At 39.3% G+C, this 19,262-nt stretch overlaps 1 protein-coding gene across 3 annotated transcripts in view; it reads left to right on the plus strand.

Moving 5' to 3' along the window:
* The first annotated feature begins 10,115 nt into the window (after nucleotides 1-10,115).
* tab2 (TGF-beta activated kinase 1 (MAP3K7) binding protein 2) overlaps nucleotides 10,116-19,262 on the plus strand; it is a 43,723-nt gene continuing 34,576 nt past the window's right edge. The window contains exon 1 of one of the 3 annotated variants that reach the window (XM_018699712.2): nucleotides 10,116-11,506. The gene's annotated coding sequence lies outside the window, so the exon portion shown is untranslated. Of the gene's footprint in view, nucleotides 11,522-19,262 lie in introns of all 3 variants that reach the window. The other 2 variants (XM_018699711.2, XM_018699710.2) reach the window with 2 other exon arrangements.

A 19,262-nucleotide genomic window follows, 5' to 3' on the forward strand; every position in this document is an offset into this window, starting at 1 on the left:
TAAATTTCTCTCTCCACACAAGCGAGGTGTCACAAGTATTATTGAGCACGAAGCTCTGTTGGACAAATTTCTGTCAAACAACTCCTATGCAAAACAATCCCAGTCTAAAGCTTTCACCTGTGCTTAGGTTTTGCAGTTGACAGGTTTTGTTATATTTTGATGGGTTATGTATATTCATTCCATGTGTAGTACTGAGTACAGTAGTCCAAGACAGCAGTCATTTGTGTCCTTTTTTCACAGCATTTTAAAAATGTACTCTAAATGAACTATTGTAAAGAAATACATATATATGGATAGTATACAATCATATTTATTATTGCATACATCTATGTATAATACCCATTTTTTGAACTTTCCTCTGCCTTAACTATAGTAGCTATAGAGAGGGACCTCTGTCAGACAAACCAGGCAACACTAGACCATATTTCTTGTCATTTTAGAGTTGTTTCATCTCTATATGCTCACATGAAAGCATGTCTAGTTACTGAATGTGTTAATGCCACCTCAATGTACAGTCGAATGAAGGTGACGCTGTTGTTTGGGATCACTCACCGGCCTCTCGTGGTTCGTTTCAACACAGATATTCCACAGTGTCACTGTCTTTACAGGAATGATAATGATCCACGTTTTTGTTTGTGTGGATGGTGCCTTTTGTAGTTGTTCATTTTCTAAAGATGTCATGGGAATTTGTGTGTGTGTGTGTGTGTGAGTGTGTGTGTGTGTGTGTGCAAGTGAGTGTCTTTTTCCTATGTCCGCTTTTTTCCTCATTACTATGTAGCATATTGTTATTTACACGATGTGGAAGCAAGCAGCTAAATACGTATATATGTGTCACACCTCTAAAGACTGTAAACAATCTTGTTTTCTATTCTAATAGATGTCATCCTCACACGTCACTTAAGCGCAGTAAGTCTGTTTTGAAATGCTGTACATAACAACACATTTTAAGAATTTTTCATCAAGATATTGATACAAGAATTTAATGCACTCTTGTTGCTCAAATATTTAGTGGTAAAATCTGAAAAAAGTATTTCATGTTTTTTAATGTCTTGCTTCAGACTCTAAAGTTCTGGCAGTGTGATGAAAGTTAAAAGGCAGATGAAGCTCCCCTGTGTGTGTAAATATAGACAGACACACATTAGTACACGCCTATATGAAATCTAGTGCACCTCTAGGTGGCTTTCTCCTCTCACATTTCCTCCTTTTTGATAGTATTGCATGTGCCTGTCTTTTTCCAATAGAGAACAAACGCACTTATTGTCACCCTCTCAACACTTTGTACAGACAAACAGACACTCCATCTGCAAAGCTTAGTTTCTGTGATGCCCTCAGTGCCCATCATGTCACTCAAATTACAAACATTGTCTGGCTTGTGTCACAAAACGTGGTCACAGTAACCCTCTGCCCTATCAGAGCATCTTTTGAGAAGCAGTTTTCTAAGAAATTTTAATTTGGTATTTTCAGAAATAAAATTAAAAAAAAAACAGCAGCTGTTATTTAGTTTAACACTCTTTAAATTGGTCTTCATGTTTCATTCCTCAGAACTGAACTGTCAATGAGCTGCATCAGCAGATTGCCTTGCAGGTTGGGGTGTCTGTCTACTCCAAAACATTCTCTCTGTATTGTTTGTGTGTGTGTGTGTGTGTGTGTGTGTGTGGTGTGCGTGTGCGTGCGTGCATGCAAGTTTGAGATATACATATGGCATAAATGTATTGTCTATTCATAGCATTTATAGATAAGGCAGCAATAGCTCAAGGCAGGAAAATCAAAAAAAAAGAAAACATTTATTTAGCTGCTTTTAGCAAACGTCCAAATTTCACTGTACAAATGACTGTTAAATGAGAAAAAAGTCATGTATATTTATTTTATATCTTCTATTATAATAAAATCTCTTTTGTCTCAATCTCGTTTATTTCTACAGTAAATGTGGGGAGTGCTGCAGCTCTTTACCTGCGTTTGGTCTGGAGGAACACACTGTAGCTGACTAAAGTGTTACTGTTTCTGCTCACCACTTGATGTCACCCAAGGGTGACAGTTTAATGTGAAGGACACAGTGAGCTAACTGCTATAGAGTCCTGCAGCATTATCCTCTCAGGGAAAAGAATGAGTGTCAAAAACATGTTGTATATCTTTACATGTTTTAATCCATTAACTATAATTTATACACTGCATCTTACATTTCTGCTGACTGTTTTACAAATAATATTGTAAACTTATTGTAAAGATTGATTCATCTTTTATTTTTTCAACTCAGCAGTATAGATGTTTATAATTGTACTAAAGTGTACTTTTTTCACAGATTTACTTCAACAGGTGTATAACCTTAAGCTCAGTAATAACACACACACACACACACACACACACACACACACACACACACACACACAGCAGTCTATCACAGGGCTGACATATAGAGGCAAACAACCATTCACACTCACATTCACACCTGCACTGTGGGAAATAAGTATTCACACCAGCATTTTTTAAATTAAAAATATTTCCAATGCAGCTATTCACGTGACCTTCAGACCAGATATTGGTATTAACTAATTGTAGTAAAACTACACAATTAAAGAAATCATAATATTCCAATCTGTTAAAAAATCTATGTGCAATTAACATGGAACGACAAAGGAAAAAAGTTCTGAACACACTAACTGAATATGATTTGATACTTGGTGGAGAAGCCTGTGTTTGCAATGACAGCTTCAAGACATGTCCAGTATGAAGAAACTAAAAGCTCAGGTGGGATTTTAGCCTATTCTTCTGCACAGACAGTCTTTCAATCTGGAAGATTCCTGGGGGCCTGCTGGCTGCTGGTGAAGCTTGATCTTCAGTTCCTTCCTCATGCTCTGTTGGGTTTAAATCTGACGATTAGCTGGGCCATTCCAACACCTTTATTTTCCTCCTCTGGAACCAGCTGACAGATACAGATAGTATACAGTATACAATATACAATCATATGTATTATTGCATACATCTATGTATAATACCCATTTTTTGAACTTTCCTCTGCCTTAACTATGGTAGCTATAGAGAGGGACCTCTGTAGCTACTATACTGTAGCTCTTTTCCTCTTGGGCAGCTCCTCTGACTACATTTCTGGCTGCCTGTTTGAAACTCTTACAATGAGCTCCTGTACGTGGTTGGTTGATGGTGAAGTGATGTTCCTTCCACTGGCCCAAATGGTGCTCATTGGAATATTTTTAGTATAGTTTAGAAATCTGTCTGTAACCAGTGCCATTTCCATTCTGCAAACAATCCTGTAGCAAAGGTCTTGGAAAGCTCTTTGCCTATACTCATGAGATGTTTCTTGCAGGTAACAAACAATTTTTTTTACTTGCATTCAGGCGGTGGATGTCCGCTCTAGTACTAACCTTCCAGCATGCACTAACCTAACTGCTTCTAATTAGCACAGGTAGGAGAACTAATCAGCCGAATCAGCTGTTTTTGTGCTTTTTTTATACTGTGTTCAAAACTTTTCTCCTTTGTTATTCCACAGAACTTTTTTATGGATTAGAATGTTTACGATTTCTTTATCTGTGTAGTTTTACTGAGTTAATACCAATATTTTTGTAAATGTCATGTGAATAGCTGCATTGGAAATATGTTTACAAAAAAACTGCTGATGCATTGAATACATTTCCTACATTGTATATATGTGCAACTTAGAGTCACCAGTTAACCTGCATGTGTTTGGACTGTGGGAGGAAGCTGGAGAACCTGGAGAGAACCCACACAGGCACAGGGAGAACATGCAAACTACACACAGAGAAGCCCAGTGCTCTAAACCGGAACCTTCTTGCTGTGAGGCGACAGTGCTAACCACTGCACCACTGTGCCGCCCTGAAGCCTATGATGCTTGAATAGGCACATTACCTGTTCTCTACACTGAAACACATTTGCCTCCTTTGAACAGTTATTACAGAAATGTAATAAGAATTTCCACTGGTATTTACAGTTTAGAGGGTTTGTAGCATATAATTCAAACTGCTTCACATTATGCTTTCCTGTATCTTTGCTGAACAAACATTTTAAATGTAAGGCAGACACAAAATAAATTATTAGCAGAACATTGCTTAACACACAGACAAAACAACCCCAGAGGTGATCTAGCAAAAATATATACATTGCTCCTCCTCCATACTGTGACTCACTTTAAAATTATACACATTTTAGCCACGAAGGACTTTACATGTGATCAGTGCAAACAAAGTCCTGCCACATGTGTGTCCTGTGTGTTCTAGCCATGTCCCACTCTGTATAGATTCCTTCTCCTGAATATGTGGAAAACAGAAGACCAATCTCCATTCATTTCACTGTTTGGTGTGGCACAAGTGGATGCTCAGTGGGTGAAATATAAAAATGATGGCCTTTTTTTTTTTTTTACTGCTCAAAGTATATTCTCTCCAACATATGGCCAATGTATGTAACCCAATGTATGTGTGTTTTGAACTCTGCAGACTTCAAAGATCTATCACAGTGAAGATTTTGTTGTCTATATGAGCTACATGGTCAAAGTTCTAAAACTTGGAAGAGTTGTAGAAAGTTTATACATCCCCTGTTACTGATCCTGTGCTTGTTATAAAGTCACACACATGCTCTTACACAATATCTGTGGATGATTGGAGCACTTATACACCATCAAGACATTCCACAAGATGTGTCAAGCAAGCACTACATTCAGCTTTCTTTATGGCTGGTGGTATGACAAGTGAAACCAGTGCAGGCAAGCTGAGACTTGGCATCAACTTTGTGAGTTCTGGCAGAAGCACCAGATCAATGTCCCTGCCTGCAGTGTTGCTGCTACCACTTGAAGGAAATTTATGACTTGGAGAGAGCGCAGCAGAATGTATTAATACAGATGATCCCACTTCCTACTCTATCTCCAGGTGCTGCTGCTTGGGTCAGCTAGGAAGAGGAACAAGCACCCCACACACATAAATCTATATGTGAGGGGGGTCATCAACAGAGCACTTCTGCACTCATGGAGTCTGTCTGCATGTAAGAATTTAAAGCTGTACCTGTTGTAGAAGAAGATAGGTTCAGGAAAGAAATGCCTCAGTCTAATTAGAATTAACAGCATAATTTAAAACCATTCAGGTCCATTGGTGCCTACATGCAGGTACATGTGACTAATAGAACATAACACAGCATGAAAAAGGGGTATGGCATAATCGTAGCATGACATTCTGACAACATTCCTTGATAGACAGTGACGAGGTATTACAAAAGCATGATGAAAACTTCCACACAATGTAGTATGACATTAAATAAAAATAAAATAACACCACTGTCTTAACAAAACATATTTCAAAATAAAGGTTAAGTTGACCCAAGTTCAGACAACTTAAGAACAAACACCACCACTTGTACAATAGCCGGTGTTTCTAGGAACCCAACCCACAATTAAAACATAAGGTGGGCAATATTTTCTTACTGTTAATAAATCCTAAGACCAAAACCAACAATGTGTTAGTCTATCTCCACTTTCCTATGTTCCCAGACTGCAGTGGGCTGAGTGGGTGGGTGCCACAGACAGCCGGAGTTGGAAAGATGGAAAAAAAGGGCCATAAATAAATACTTTTTTTTTTCTTACAAAAGACTCTGTAATTTTCTAAAACAGCAGGACACTGTTTTCTGTTTGTTTGTTTTTGCAAATATTGCTTAAACAATAGGAAACTGTGCATTTGTTTGGGATTTTCCAGCTTTACATTAATACACATTTGGTTCTCTAATGAGTATTTATGGAAGTATGAATGGCAGTATATAGCACTGAGTCAAAATAAACTACAGTGTGTGTGTTCATGGTAAAGAGGGAACATGACACCCAATGTAACCATCTGGCTCACTGATATGTTTTTAGTAGTTTCTGGACACCACTGAAATTCTATGGCATATAGAATGAAGGAAGGAAGGAATATGAATGACTGAATGGACTGAGTGAACGAATGAATGGATTTATTTGATGATTAAAAACACACATATAACACTGCACTGCAATCATTACATACATTTAAAACATAGGATAAAAACATAGTAAAGCCGGAAGGCAACAAGTTATATCAGGCTTTGGATACACAAACAATAACTGTTAACAGGAGTCATTCGTTGTTGGTTTGGGTGTTTTCATTGGAATATAGAAAACCATCCTTTAAAATACAAAGTACAATAGTTTCTGGTCAAGGTTCAATTTTATACCAGCTGCACCACAGTCAACACTGTAACCACATTCCAAACTGAAGCCATTCACTTAGAATTCATATTGCTGGACTACGTATCAACAGGCAAAAACATCCTAACTAGAAATCTTTCTGATAATGCAGTAACTAAATCCTCTGCCCTAAATTCAATGCCATATCTCAATTTAGCCGAAGCTGCTCTCTCCCAGCTTGATCATCTTGTAGACAGTGTTGCAGACTCACTACGTACAACTTTAGACTCCATTGCCCCCCTAAAAAAGAAAGCAATAAAGCAAAAGAGGCTAGAACCAGGGTTTAACTCTTGAACCTGTACACTAAAGCAAACATCACATATGGTGTACCACCAAAGTGGAGGAATCCAGCTTAGCCTGGCAGGATAGTCTTAAAAGATATAAAAAGGCCCTCTGTAATGCACATCCTGCCTTCAACCAGCACTGATTTATGTCAAAACACAGGATCCACAGAATCAGCTGTGAAACCTGACCTAGACTGACCTAGATCTCCCCCAGCTCACTTCAACTATTTCAGCATCTAAACCTTCAACCTGTCTCTTAGACCCCATCCCAACCAGGCTGTTTAAGGAAGCTCTGCCCTTAATTTGCAGCTCTGTATTAGATATGTTAAATCTGTCCTTGTTAACAGGCTATGTGCTGCAGTCGTATAAAGTAGCTGTAATCAAACATCTTCATATTATGATCCAGACATATTAGTCAACTACAGACCTATATCTAACCTCCCCTTTCTTTCTAAGATCCTGGAGAAAGCAGTTGTAAAACAGTTGTGTGACTTTCTACAGGACAATAGTTTGTTTGAGGTTTATCAGTCAGGATTTAGGTTGTATGATAGCACAGAGACAGCACTTGTAGAAGTTACAAACGACCTCCTAATTGCATCAACTGACTTGTTTCTGTGCTTGTCTTGTTAGATCTCAGTGCTGCTTTTGATACGATTGACCATCATATCCTTTTACAGAGACTGGAGCATTTTATTGGGATTAAAGGAACTGCACTAAACTGGTTTAAGTCCTATCTATCTGATAGGCTTCAGTTTGTACATGTTAACAACTACTCCATGTACTCAAAAGTTAGACATGGAGTTCCACAAGGTCAGTGCTTGGACCAATCCTCTTCACCTTCTATATGCTTCTCTTGGGCAACATTATCAGGAATCACTCCAGAAATAAATCCATTGTTATGCAGATGATACACAGCTTTATCTGTCAATGGAGCCTAATGAAACCAATCAGTTAGCCAAACTTCAGGCTTGTCTTAGGGACATTAAGACTTGGATGACAAGCAACTTTTTACTACTGAACTCAGAAAAAAATGACTTCACTTGGTCCCAAACACATCAGAAATACATTTTCTAATGACATAGTATATTAGATGGCATTGCCCTGGCCTCCAGCTCCACTTTAAAGAATCTTTGAGTTATCTTTGATCAGGATATGTCCTTTAACTCACACATGAAACAAACTTCTAGGACTGCCTTCTTTCACCTGTGTAATTTTGCCAAAATTAGACATTTTCTGTCTCAAAAAGATGCTGAAAAACTAGTCCATGCATTTGTTACTTCTAGGCTGGACTATTGTGATTCATTATTATCAGGCTGCCCCAACAAGTCTCTAAAGACTCTGCAGCTGATCCAAAATGCTGTAGCACGACTACTGACAGGAACTAGGAAAAGAGATCATATTTCTATTGTGCTATAGCCTCTCTACATTGGCTCCCAGTCAAATCCAGAACAGAATTTAAAACCCTCCTCCTCACCTACAAAGCCTTTAATGGTCAGGCTCCATCTTACCTTAAAGATCTCATAGTCTCCTACAATCCCACTAGGACTCTGTGCTCCCAGAATGCTGGTTTACTGGTGGTTCCCAGAGTTTCCAGCAGTAGAATGGGAGGCAGAGCCTTCAGTTATCAGGCTCCTCTACTGTGGAACCTTCTCCCAGTTTGGGTCCAGGAGGTAGAAACACCCTCTGTACCTTTAAGAGTTGGCTTAAAACTTCCCTCTTTGATAAAGCTTATAGTTAGGGTTGGCTCAGGCTTGAACCATCCCTTAGTTATGCTGCTATAGGCCTAGACTGCTGGGAGATCTCCCATGATGCACTGAGCTTCTCTCTCTCTCTCTCTCTCCATCAGTATGGATTCATATCCCATAAATATATGTCACTAACTCAATATCTTCTCTTTCCTGTAGTATTGTGCTCTTCCATCTCTCTCTCCTCTTCTGTCTCTTTCTGCAGGTATTTCTTCCTCTGGAGCTGTAGAGTCTGATTTGTGATGACAAGTCTCCTGCTGCTCCTACAACTCCACTCAACACCTGCTGCTAGAATTACAAATTACTAATACTGCTTGTAGTATTACTGCTACTTTTGCAATTAATACTTTAATTATCACTACTATCATTACTACTACTGTATTACTGGTATCACTTTACATTTTTTACATAGATGGGGGAGACAGGCACATGAGGTCACGGGCAGCTCAAGTTCCAAGAATACATAGCAACTATTAACACTGCAGTCTACACAGCAATTGTTCCTGCTGGAATTTACTGTCCCTGGGAAGATGGATTGAAGAAGCCAATGAATGCAAAAGGCAAAATATGTAGATCTTATTTACAAAGGTATAACTGGTCTGTTTGTTTGTCTAAATGTTTGAGGAATAAATTACTAATGGTGCCACAATTCTTTTTTCCCTGGTTGTCTACATTATTCAGGATCTACTATCTGAGCAGCTGTGGCTCAGGCGGTAGACTGGGTTGTCCATTGATAGCAGTGTTGTCCATGTGCCAAAGTGTTATTGGATGAGACATTGGAGCCCAAATTGCCTCACTTGTAAGTTGCTTTGGATGAAAGTGTGTGCCAAATGGGTGAATTTAAATTAAATATGCTTTTACTAGGGTTTTGTTTACTTCCATTCTACTATACTATGATGGAGGACAATAAAGTAGTAATACCCAAATTTAGTTTAGAAGAAGCATAATTATATGCACATCACATGTAGGTGCAAGGCTACTACAGAGCAACATTGGTGGAAAGAGCATTACCTGCACACTGACACAGAACTACAAATTTTAGATGGAAAATCTGAGTCCATCACACCTAATATATTTGATGTATGATTTTCTCTGTGCTCCCACTGTTTGGGACTGACTGATTTTTCACTTTATAGTACTTTTAACCATTTTGATCTAAAAAGATCCAACTAGGATTGAAACATCATCCACCCAAGGCTTCATCGCGAAAATAAAATAAATGTTTTTGCACCTGTGTGAATGCACAAACTTGCACTTTAATATGCCACTTTTGGAAGTTTGACAACAGGACAACTTTCTTATGTCTACCTATGTCCTGTCCTTAACAACACTGTGTCAAGCTTGTTAGCACTGGAGTGGAGTAACCAACTCCAAATGGCCAGTGGACATGCACAGAAGTTTGCTTAAAAGGGGAATAATGAGTGGAGACCCACTACGGAGCTAAATCTGAACTGCTGACCCATGACAAGCTGTCCTCAGTACATGAGAAACAGGCTTCTTTTCATGCCAAGCATGTGGGTGGCCAGCCTTGTTCCTCCAAATGCCTATCTGAGGAGTGTGGCTGTTTGCAGTAGCAGAGTGCAAGAGCAAGGTTTTTTCCCCTTATTTCTCAGGCTACTGCTGCGTACATGTTACCCTGTCTTTATTTTGCTGGTGGACACAATGATTTTTGTAATTTGTGTACAGCATGTACACAAATAGAGCTAGCAGTGTGTGTGTGTGTGTGTGTGTGTGTGTGTGTGTGTGTGGTGTGGGTTGGGTTACAGAGGGGGTGCTGTAATTCCAAGGCACACAGTCCACTTCCACTTATTATGCTGCTTGTGAAATGACACCAGAACGAGAGAAGAATTACTCTGTGGCAACATTCATGAGATTAATTCACTGGAGAATTTTGATTCTGCTGCATGCTTTTTTGTGTGTAGTTTTGCTGATTCACAGACACTTAACACATAATTCCCCCTGCAGCCCTCCTGCCACTGTCCCATCACAAAGTGTATAAGACATTATGTGAAGTAATGAATACTCCATGAGAAGGCTGGTCAGAGAGGATAAGAGGCTGCACTGTGCAGTCAGTTTGCTGCTTGCACTGAAGGGGATTTCAGCTCCCCGGCTTCAAACCCAGAGTCAGGGGGGTCACAGTCTGTTCGAGATAGCAGTTTGTGTGTGAGTGACTGTGTGAGTCACTGCATTATGCCGACACACGAGACGCCATATGTTTCCACCGAGTCCACTGAAGAACAAATGTGGCGTCCTTTTTCATGAGAGTTCCCACCAGCGTCTGTTTTCTCACTCACTCCATGTGTGGGTTAATGCAGCAAGAAGCAGCAAGTCCACATCAATTATATTGTAAAAAAAAAATTAAATGAGACACCTGTTTATGGCGTCCACGCAGAATGAAAAAAAGTGTCTAATTTAAAAAGTGGGTGCAACATTGCACGTGGAAACTGGTGGGTTCATCAGTTCATCAGAGGAAATGCCAGTTTCATGGTGGACAGAAAAGACCTTTGAAGCAGCATTTTGATCAGGCAACATCAGAAACACTCACTTGAAACCAATACCCATAAATCCCATAACACCCTGTGGACTTGGATGAAAATAGTATTACAAGAAAACTCCTAACTCAAGGTCCACTTGACCTTTCTGGCTTTCTTCAAAAGCTTTCAACTGCATCTCGTGGACCTTCTCAACTGTTTGCTCACTCGTCATGCTAAATTCCAGGAATTAATATAAAATTAAAAATACAAAAGATCCAACTAAACACTGAAAAACACACTTCATACTGGCAGTGCTTCCCCTACCTAAGTTCAGCCTTTTAACAATCACATCTTCCTCCTCCCTCCCTCAACACAACTTTGGCAAACTGAAAAAAAAAAAAAACAATTCTTACTCTCGCGATAGTAGCGTGCTTAAGCAGCCGCCATATTCTATGACAGTATTTTGATTCGTATCTGCTGGAAGTAAGGAAAAAGAGAAAAGTGAAGGGCTATCGAGGGGAGGGGGGCAGAAGAAGAGGAGCTGTCAAAAACGTATTCCCGAGTCTCTGTCAAACGGCGGAGGGCTGAGGCTCGGTATCCCTCCCCTAACGCTATTTCGAGGACACTCAGGGCCCGGGGCCTTGGTGCGGTTGGCTCTTCGTCTCCCTGGTAGTAGCTGGACCCCTCTCGGCTTCTCCCTTCCCAGCTCCGCGGCCCTCTGGAGGTCCGGCGGCGGTCTCGGGTGTTGAAGGCGGCCCGGGGAGCGGCGGCGGCAGCGGAGACTGGAAAGTAAGTTGCATTAAGGTAGGCTTTTGCCAGTTAGCAACAGCCGGGTTAAAACAAATAGAACATCGTTATTCTGAAACTTTAAAACATTTCAGCGTCTTGTGCGGTAAACGCTGTTGTAAATGGCCCCACGCTGTTTGAAAGAAAAAAACTTTTCAGATGTGGAAAAAGTTTTTGTCTACAGCAAGCAGCTAGCTAAGTTGGCTAACCTGAGGTGTTTGGAGGCTGTTCTCGTATCGGCCGAGTTAGCAAATCACTATCTGAAGTTTAAAACACGTTCGTTAAACTCTCCCTAAAGTCTCTTTTTATATAACTATCAGTAAATAGATATTTTGGGTCTTTTATATTACCCTAACGCTAACTGACGTTACATGTTTTGTAGCCCATGTTGGGCTACTTTTTCCACTGAGCTCTCCGTGAAACGTCGCAAAACTAGTCGTAGATGGAAACATTAAATCATAGATTTGTAGCTTCACTTAACGTCATATACAGGTCATCTTACCTCTAACATGCATCAAAATAAAGCCGTTACACCTCAATTACTTCCTTAACCCTTTGTCGCTACAACACTGAAACTATTTTGTGTAACATGGAAACTTTCCTATATGTGGTATCTTAGCTGCCTAGTTAGTTTTTACAGCCCGGTGTTTTTCATAGTAAGATAATGCAAATGGGGTGACTATTTGCATTGACTTGAATTTTAGTGTTGCACAACTTTAGTCAAGTTGAACTAATAGGGACACACAATATTTAAGACCGTGTGTGTCTGTTTTTTTTTTTTTAATAACTGAGGTAATAAGGGCGTCACTTCACCTGCTTGTTAGCTGCATATCTCTGACAATGTTGTTGATGTTTCTAATTTATGGCAGTTGTGATTGAAACTGATAATGGGGATGCATCTGAGCCTTTGTCAGCCACAGTTATTGTTTGTAGTATCATAAAAGTGAGAGATATTTATCCGGAGAAAACCTATCCGGACATGATACTGTCTTTTCTGTTGTGTTTTTGTCAAAGCCACTGTAACTGCCTGGATGAGCTGAGAGCCAGACGATGCACCTATTGTCCTGTTTTGAAAGTTGCTGGAGACATCGAATTTGTTTTGATGGGACATGATTGAGTAATTTTAGAAATCTGTCAGTATGTTCCCAAAAGACCTCAGAGATATTTTCCTTGCTTTATCATGTTGGTTATTTCCATGCAGCCCAAATTGTATTTAATCATGGTGGTTGCAATGAAATGTGACACAAATGTTACTGTGGATGGCAGGTCAACCTATTTAAGTGCAGTGTGTGGGTATAAAGCCTCTTTCAATTCATGGTAGTGTTTGGCCGTTTGTGGTAGTCTGCTTGGCCTCTGGGTGTGTTGAGTGTGTTTCTCCATGTTGTATCACTTAGGCTGGTCTTCATATTAATGCCAGCTAACAGTCAAATGATACAAAATGTTGTTTGTGGCTGGAAAGTCTGTCATCTCTACCAGCCAGTTTGGCAGGTAATTGACCTGTGCCCAGTTGGTGTTTTTATTATGACACTGGCAGTTAATAAATGGAATTGTCCTTTGTAAATCCCAAATTTACTTTGTTTTACTCTGTGTAGGTAGAAATCACACATTTCTAGCACAGCCTTCTGTAGCCTTTATTATCCAGGCTTGTTTTACTCTCTATACTCAGAATCACTTCTCAGCCTCTTAACTCTTTTAACCTAAACTCTGTTGTCATAGCTAGACTGTAAGAGTGACATTCATTAGCAGCTTGTGCCTGTCTTGACTTGCAGTCAACATTGCACTTCCTGACCAATAAGCTGCCATGGCCAACTGTTTATAGGTGCAGACCCCTAACTGAAACCATGTGTGCCTGTAGCTGGGCAAATATGTTGCTAGGAGGCCTTGCTGATTTGCCACTCTTTGGAGACTCAGCAATGACTGCTCAGAGCCTGTACGATAAGCGCTAGATCATGATTTTGGTGAGGATCATGTGGTTGTATTGGATGGCAGGCCGCTAATTACTTTGTTTGGATGTCACCAGGTATATGCTAACAGGCTAAATCAACATGATTAACGCACAGATAACGGATCTAAACTTGGAGCGTGTTACCTAAGTTGCTGCGATATTTGTTGATAGAGGTTAGGAATTGGGCTCACTTGTTGTGTTTGCTTTATTACAATAAACAAGCAGGATTAACACTTGTATTTTAGAACTGTTACAACAAGCTGAGTTTGTGGCATGCTGTTGTGAGGTCTGTGCCAATACTTAAATCTTCTTCCCTGAAAAACCTGTTTCCTGATTTATCATCTGAGTTTGCACAACTTATCACCACAATGCCAAAGGGTGGGGGTTTGTAGTTTTTTTTCCCTTTTCACAAGGGAAAGGATAATTACTGTATATGATTGTGTTTGGATGGAGGACAAATGCTTGTTGTTTGAATCAACAGTGCAGAGCCAGCTTAACACAGGAAATGATATTGGCTTACCTTTCACTTTTTCTTTGTGTCAGAACAGATTCTCTTTCAGAGGTTGCAAACTCTGAATGTGTGTGTATATGCAACCTGTTGCATATTCTTTCAGGCAACTTTGTGCTCAGTGACCTGTCCATAGCTTATTATTCAGTGCGTATTTTCATTAAAGTAAAAGTTTCAGTTTAAGACCTCCAAATGAGTATCATGTAGGTGATAGGGAAGGATCCATCACATTATGCCCATAGCTGCAGACTCAGGAAGAGGGCTTGGTGTTTAAACCCTCCCCCACTCCAGTGTGTGGTTGTGAGGAAGAGAAGCTCTTATTGGAACCCCTTCCCCCTGTTGAGCTCTCCTGACTTCTCCGCTTTAAAACGAGTCCTCCATTACACATGCTGCTCATGGTCCCTTTCCACTTCAAGGGTTAAATTGCAGGCATTAAGACTGACACTTAACAGTACACACCACCTTTGTAGAGTTTGCCACTTTTGCAAAACTTTACAAGTTTATGCATAGTTTGATAGCATATCTGCAGCAATTTGTAGTTGTGTAGTTTGACATGATAAAGGTATATCAAGTGATTTTGTTTTTGGCCACTCCTTCATAAGCTGTTAAGGCCACAGCTTGGACAAATTATGCCTTAATAAGTAGCTGTTTACACATCGATTGTACACTGCATAAACATTCGATTTGCAGTTGTGTTTGTGGTCACTTCATATGTGCAAGTCAACTCCTGAGAACAATATCTGGCTCATTAGTTTCTACATGCTTGACTTTATTGATCATCTGGTCACTGACTTAGTCTGCTCATGCTAGTTGGTACTGGACAAGTAGCCTACATTTGGCTTATTGTGATTTGTCTGCTGAAAACATCTGCCTTCTACTTGGTTGACAAGTGTGGTGAAACTTGTGTTTTGCGACATCAAGACGTCAGGCTAGAAAAGGCTAAAAGCTCCACAAAGCTGCAGAGTTGGGTGGCAGTTTTGGATACTGCTAAAATTAAGTACTAGTGATATTTTTCGATACCTTAACATTAGGGCTGGGTATTGGCACTGATCTCCCAATTCAATCAGTGTTGCATAAAACACTTTTCAGAATTTATCATGCATCATGCAGTTTAGAGGGAGAGAGAGAGTAACCCATGTTATTTTCTGTAGCTACAATTTACAAATGCCCCTAAATGCCTTACATGTATCAGCAGACTGCACCATTGGCTGATTTAACCTCAGTGTGTCATAAGTAGGATTTAGTAGATGCTAGCCAGGTAGCTGCGCACATAAAAACCTCTAGTCCCCAGTTAGTTTCTGCAGCAAACTCAACAGGTGTGTAGCATTAGTTTGAAAAAGGAGTGAAATGAGATGTTCTCATGTAAGATTTACCCTAAGTTGAAACCAAGGTGATTTTATCTACCTGGGTGGGTTGTGTAAGTAGAGCCTGTGTATGGGAAATGCCCTGGTTACACATCTAACCAGGGGCAGGGAAGTGGAACAGTTACATCTGCCAAGGATGTTGGGTCTGGGCTGGGCTTTTAGGGGTAGGAACAGGTGAAATGGAGACAGCAGCATTTTTCTTGAAAAACAATCAATAGTTTTCTTCATTTTTAATTACTGCCATGTTGTAGGGTTGTATTGTTGCTTGTGGAGGAGTACAAGGCACAGTTTCACACATACAGTCAGAGTTAGAGTAGGGATGGGAAAAGAGACATGCTAAGTGTCAGGAGCACTTCTTTGACAGACTCTGGAACTCTTGTCTGATAAAAATGTGAAGTATTAGATCATAAAGATATGAATCATTGTCAAAGACATCAGTGATGTTCCCATTCCACCTAGCCATTGCTATCTAGCTAAAACTGAAATGTCTCAACATGTGTTTACAGCCTTCCAGTTACTTGATCTGGAAAATAAAGGGAAATGCCACTGACAGTTTCCATTTTAGTTGCTGGGCACATTGTTGTTTCCTCTGAGCTCCTAGTGCCTTTGTTTGCCATCTTTTATGTAATTTCTTAAATGCATTTACATTTAAATGTCGATTTCTCCTCTCATTATATGACTGTTTTAGACATTGTTCACTTTGATTGGAAGGTCTAATCCAATGATGTGGAAGTAGTAACTTTAAAAACTGTTTGCATAACAATAAACATCCCAGTGGGCTGTGGTATCGTCTGGGCTGATAATTTGTGTGTACTCTTATTGTTGTCTCTAGATTTGTCAGGGTTTTTGTAGCTTATAATATGTAGATTTGTAGTTGCAAATCTAGCGTCAATATATAACAAATAACAAATGACATTTTCATTTAGAGTTTGAACTTACTGTAAACCTTCAGAGTGAACTTTTCCACACCACTCAGTTCAGGTGAAAGTTACTTGAGGCGTCTTGACTGTCGTCACAGGAGAGGCGTGAATTGCTTCCTATACAGTGACTGTGACTTGCTGAACCCTCCCCTGTCTCTGTGCCCCTGACATGGGCTCTAGGTTTCTGATGCTTTTCTTTTCCTCTAAAGTTACTGGCTCAGTTTCCTTAAACGGACACATCCTCTGTCGCAAGCTGAACAGACCCTGAGCTTCTTGGGCGAGTCCAATTCCTTAAAACTGTTTTATTATAACTTTATTTAAGCAGACTTCTTTTTTAAAAGTTGAGACAAAGTCATCTTTGCGAGTATACTATCAGCATTGTCTTGGTTCACATTTGCACAGGCACACACATGTACACTTGGGAGTGGCCCTGTAAAACCACCATCTCTCCAGGGTGCAGTATGAGTGGAGCAGCGGGGGGTTAAATGCCCCATTTACCTGAGAAATATAAATGTATTTTTACAAACTGCCACACAGAGCTGTAATAACCTGAATTAGAAATTTTTGATACTTTGTCTTAGTGCATCCTTGCACAGCTGCCACAGTAGCAAATGAAATCCAAATCATGCAACATGTGCATTATAGTCTAACCCATCTGCAATGGAATAATACAGGGATGGGTGAGACTATAATGCACATGTTGCATGATTTGGATTTCGTTTCACTCATTAATTTTGATATTTATTTTAATAGCTGAAAGCTATTGAAATACTACTCTCTACATTTGTTAATTATAGTTTATAATTATAGTGATATTTGTGAACTTACTGTTAATCATTGAAACTTGATGGAGGCTTGTTGTTTGCAGTAACTCTTAGTTTCAGTCATGAATGCAAACAAACAAACAAACAACAAATGCAGAAACATTCCTTTGTCATTGGTTGTAGGAATGTCATTTCTCATTAGCCTATGTTTGGAGACAAGAGTACCGGTATTACCAAAGTTTACAGGGTGGTGAATTGTTCAGCTAAACAAATTATTTCAAAATAGACATCCTGTGTAATGGCACTTGTAAATCAGATTCAAACGCGGTGGAATAATTAAAGAGGAGCTTTTCATGCTAATGAAGTGTTTTTCAAGTTTCCTTTACAGAAACTCTGCTATGAAATAGGATAGTGGCACAACCATCAATTAAAGGAATATAGTGGAGCTCCTCCGCCGACTCCCTTTGGATGTACCATTTAAACTAATTGGAACCAGAGCTGCGTGTGTGTTAAACAGGCATGTTTGGTAAGACAGCAGTACAGCTCTTGAGACACTTCTGCATTGTTAGTGGGATCAGTGTTTTGCTTGAAGTGTTCATTTCCACCCTTGTTTCTTTTTTATGATTTATTGGTCAATAGAAGCAGAGGACCAGTAGGATTAGGTTGCTCTGTGTTCTGAATGACAAGAAAATATGCTGTCACAACAGCATCATATTAACACACAATTAATTGAGCCCACAGAAAACTTGTTTACTTCCTGTTGTCAGACCTTATTTTTGACAAGAGTCAGTTGAAAATTGAAATCTTATATATCAGATAATTTTGTTACTTTAACTTTGTTACTATCAGATGGAACTGATGTATTTAGTTTTACAATCAGCTTTTTTACTTTTTATTTATATATTTGAAATGCAGTTTTAAATATCATTTTTTTCCTATATTAGGCATTTTAAGTCAAATCAAAACCTTTGTAAAATAAAATTTTATAGTGTGTGTTGGCAGTCATCATGGAAAATGGTGTCACTTTTCCAAATAGTGCCTATCTCATTTACAAATGATTATTAAAAGTTAATGTTAGCTCTGTCATAGCTTATCAGTAAAAGGTCAAACTGTCAGCTGCATCACATTCTTCCACACAAGTTAATAGCTGTTTTGAATTTCTAAACAGAAAACATTTCTCAGATTTCAACTTGGCTCTCTGCAACTTTTCCTAGACCCACTTGCAGTGCAACCCAGTGCTTTTCGACATTGACAAACAGGCGTTCAAATATTAACCATAATTACAAGTATCCCTTCAATTGCTCATTGGCTCTCTCTTCCATCCAAAAATCCACTGACCTTTCTAGTGTTACGTGTAACTGCACTTCCACGCAAGCATTGCTGTTCCAACATGGACTTTTTGAGTGCAACCCCTGAGTGACAGCATACAGGAAGATGGTGTAGCAGTTATCTTTGTCCTCTTTGCTCCTCAGAGTCATGCAGACCATAGACTCTGCAGCATATGTATGTATGAGACACACAAACACTTCCTTTCATCATGCATTGCTCTTAGTCTGCATTTTCACATTTTGCCTTCACTGCATGCTTTTACAGGTTAGTGGGTGCAGAGAACAGTTGTACAATAGATTTGTGTTTGCTGTGTTAAGTAAACACAGACTTTGTGTATTTTGTAAGATTGACAATACATGAACATGTATTAGTTGGTTTGGTGGAGGTTGAGGGGAGCTTAATGAGTTTAGTTTTTGTACCGTTTATCTGTGAAACACACTAAAGCTCCCTACATTGACCTCAAGGAATTCCTCCAGTAGCTGGCCACATTATTTGAGAACAATTCTCCTATTATTATGACTAAAATTATTTCTCAAAAATGGCTTGTTAGCAATGCAAAAGCAAATGGCATGCTGGTGAAATAAATTCTGCATTTTAGGTTTAGTGTAAGTGAAGAAATCTGAAAATATTAACATATCAAAGCTTTTCACTAGGGCTGCACAATTATGGCCAAAATGGTCATCAGAATAGTTTTAATCAATATTTAGATCAATTATTTATCATAATGATTCATTAATTTCAGCTACAAAATATTTTTTATGCACTTTCACATTTAAATAACAGAACAGTGTTTTCATTTCTTTTCACTCACTGTGCTGTGCTGTATTTCTGTTGATGTACAAATCTTTGCATCAAAATAAGACTAGGCCTTATTCACAGTGTCTCCAAGAGGCAAAATATAAATAAATTAATACCAAAAAACATTTTTC

This window comes from Lates calcarifer, linkage group LG7_1 (genome assembly GCF_001640805.2).
Source record: "Lates calcarifer isolate ASB-BC8 linkage group LG7_1, TLL_Latcal_v3, whole genome shotgun sequence".
Classification (NCBI taxonomy): domain Eukaryota; kingdom Metazoa; phylum Chordata; class Actinopteri; family Centropomidae; genus Lates; species Lates calcarifer.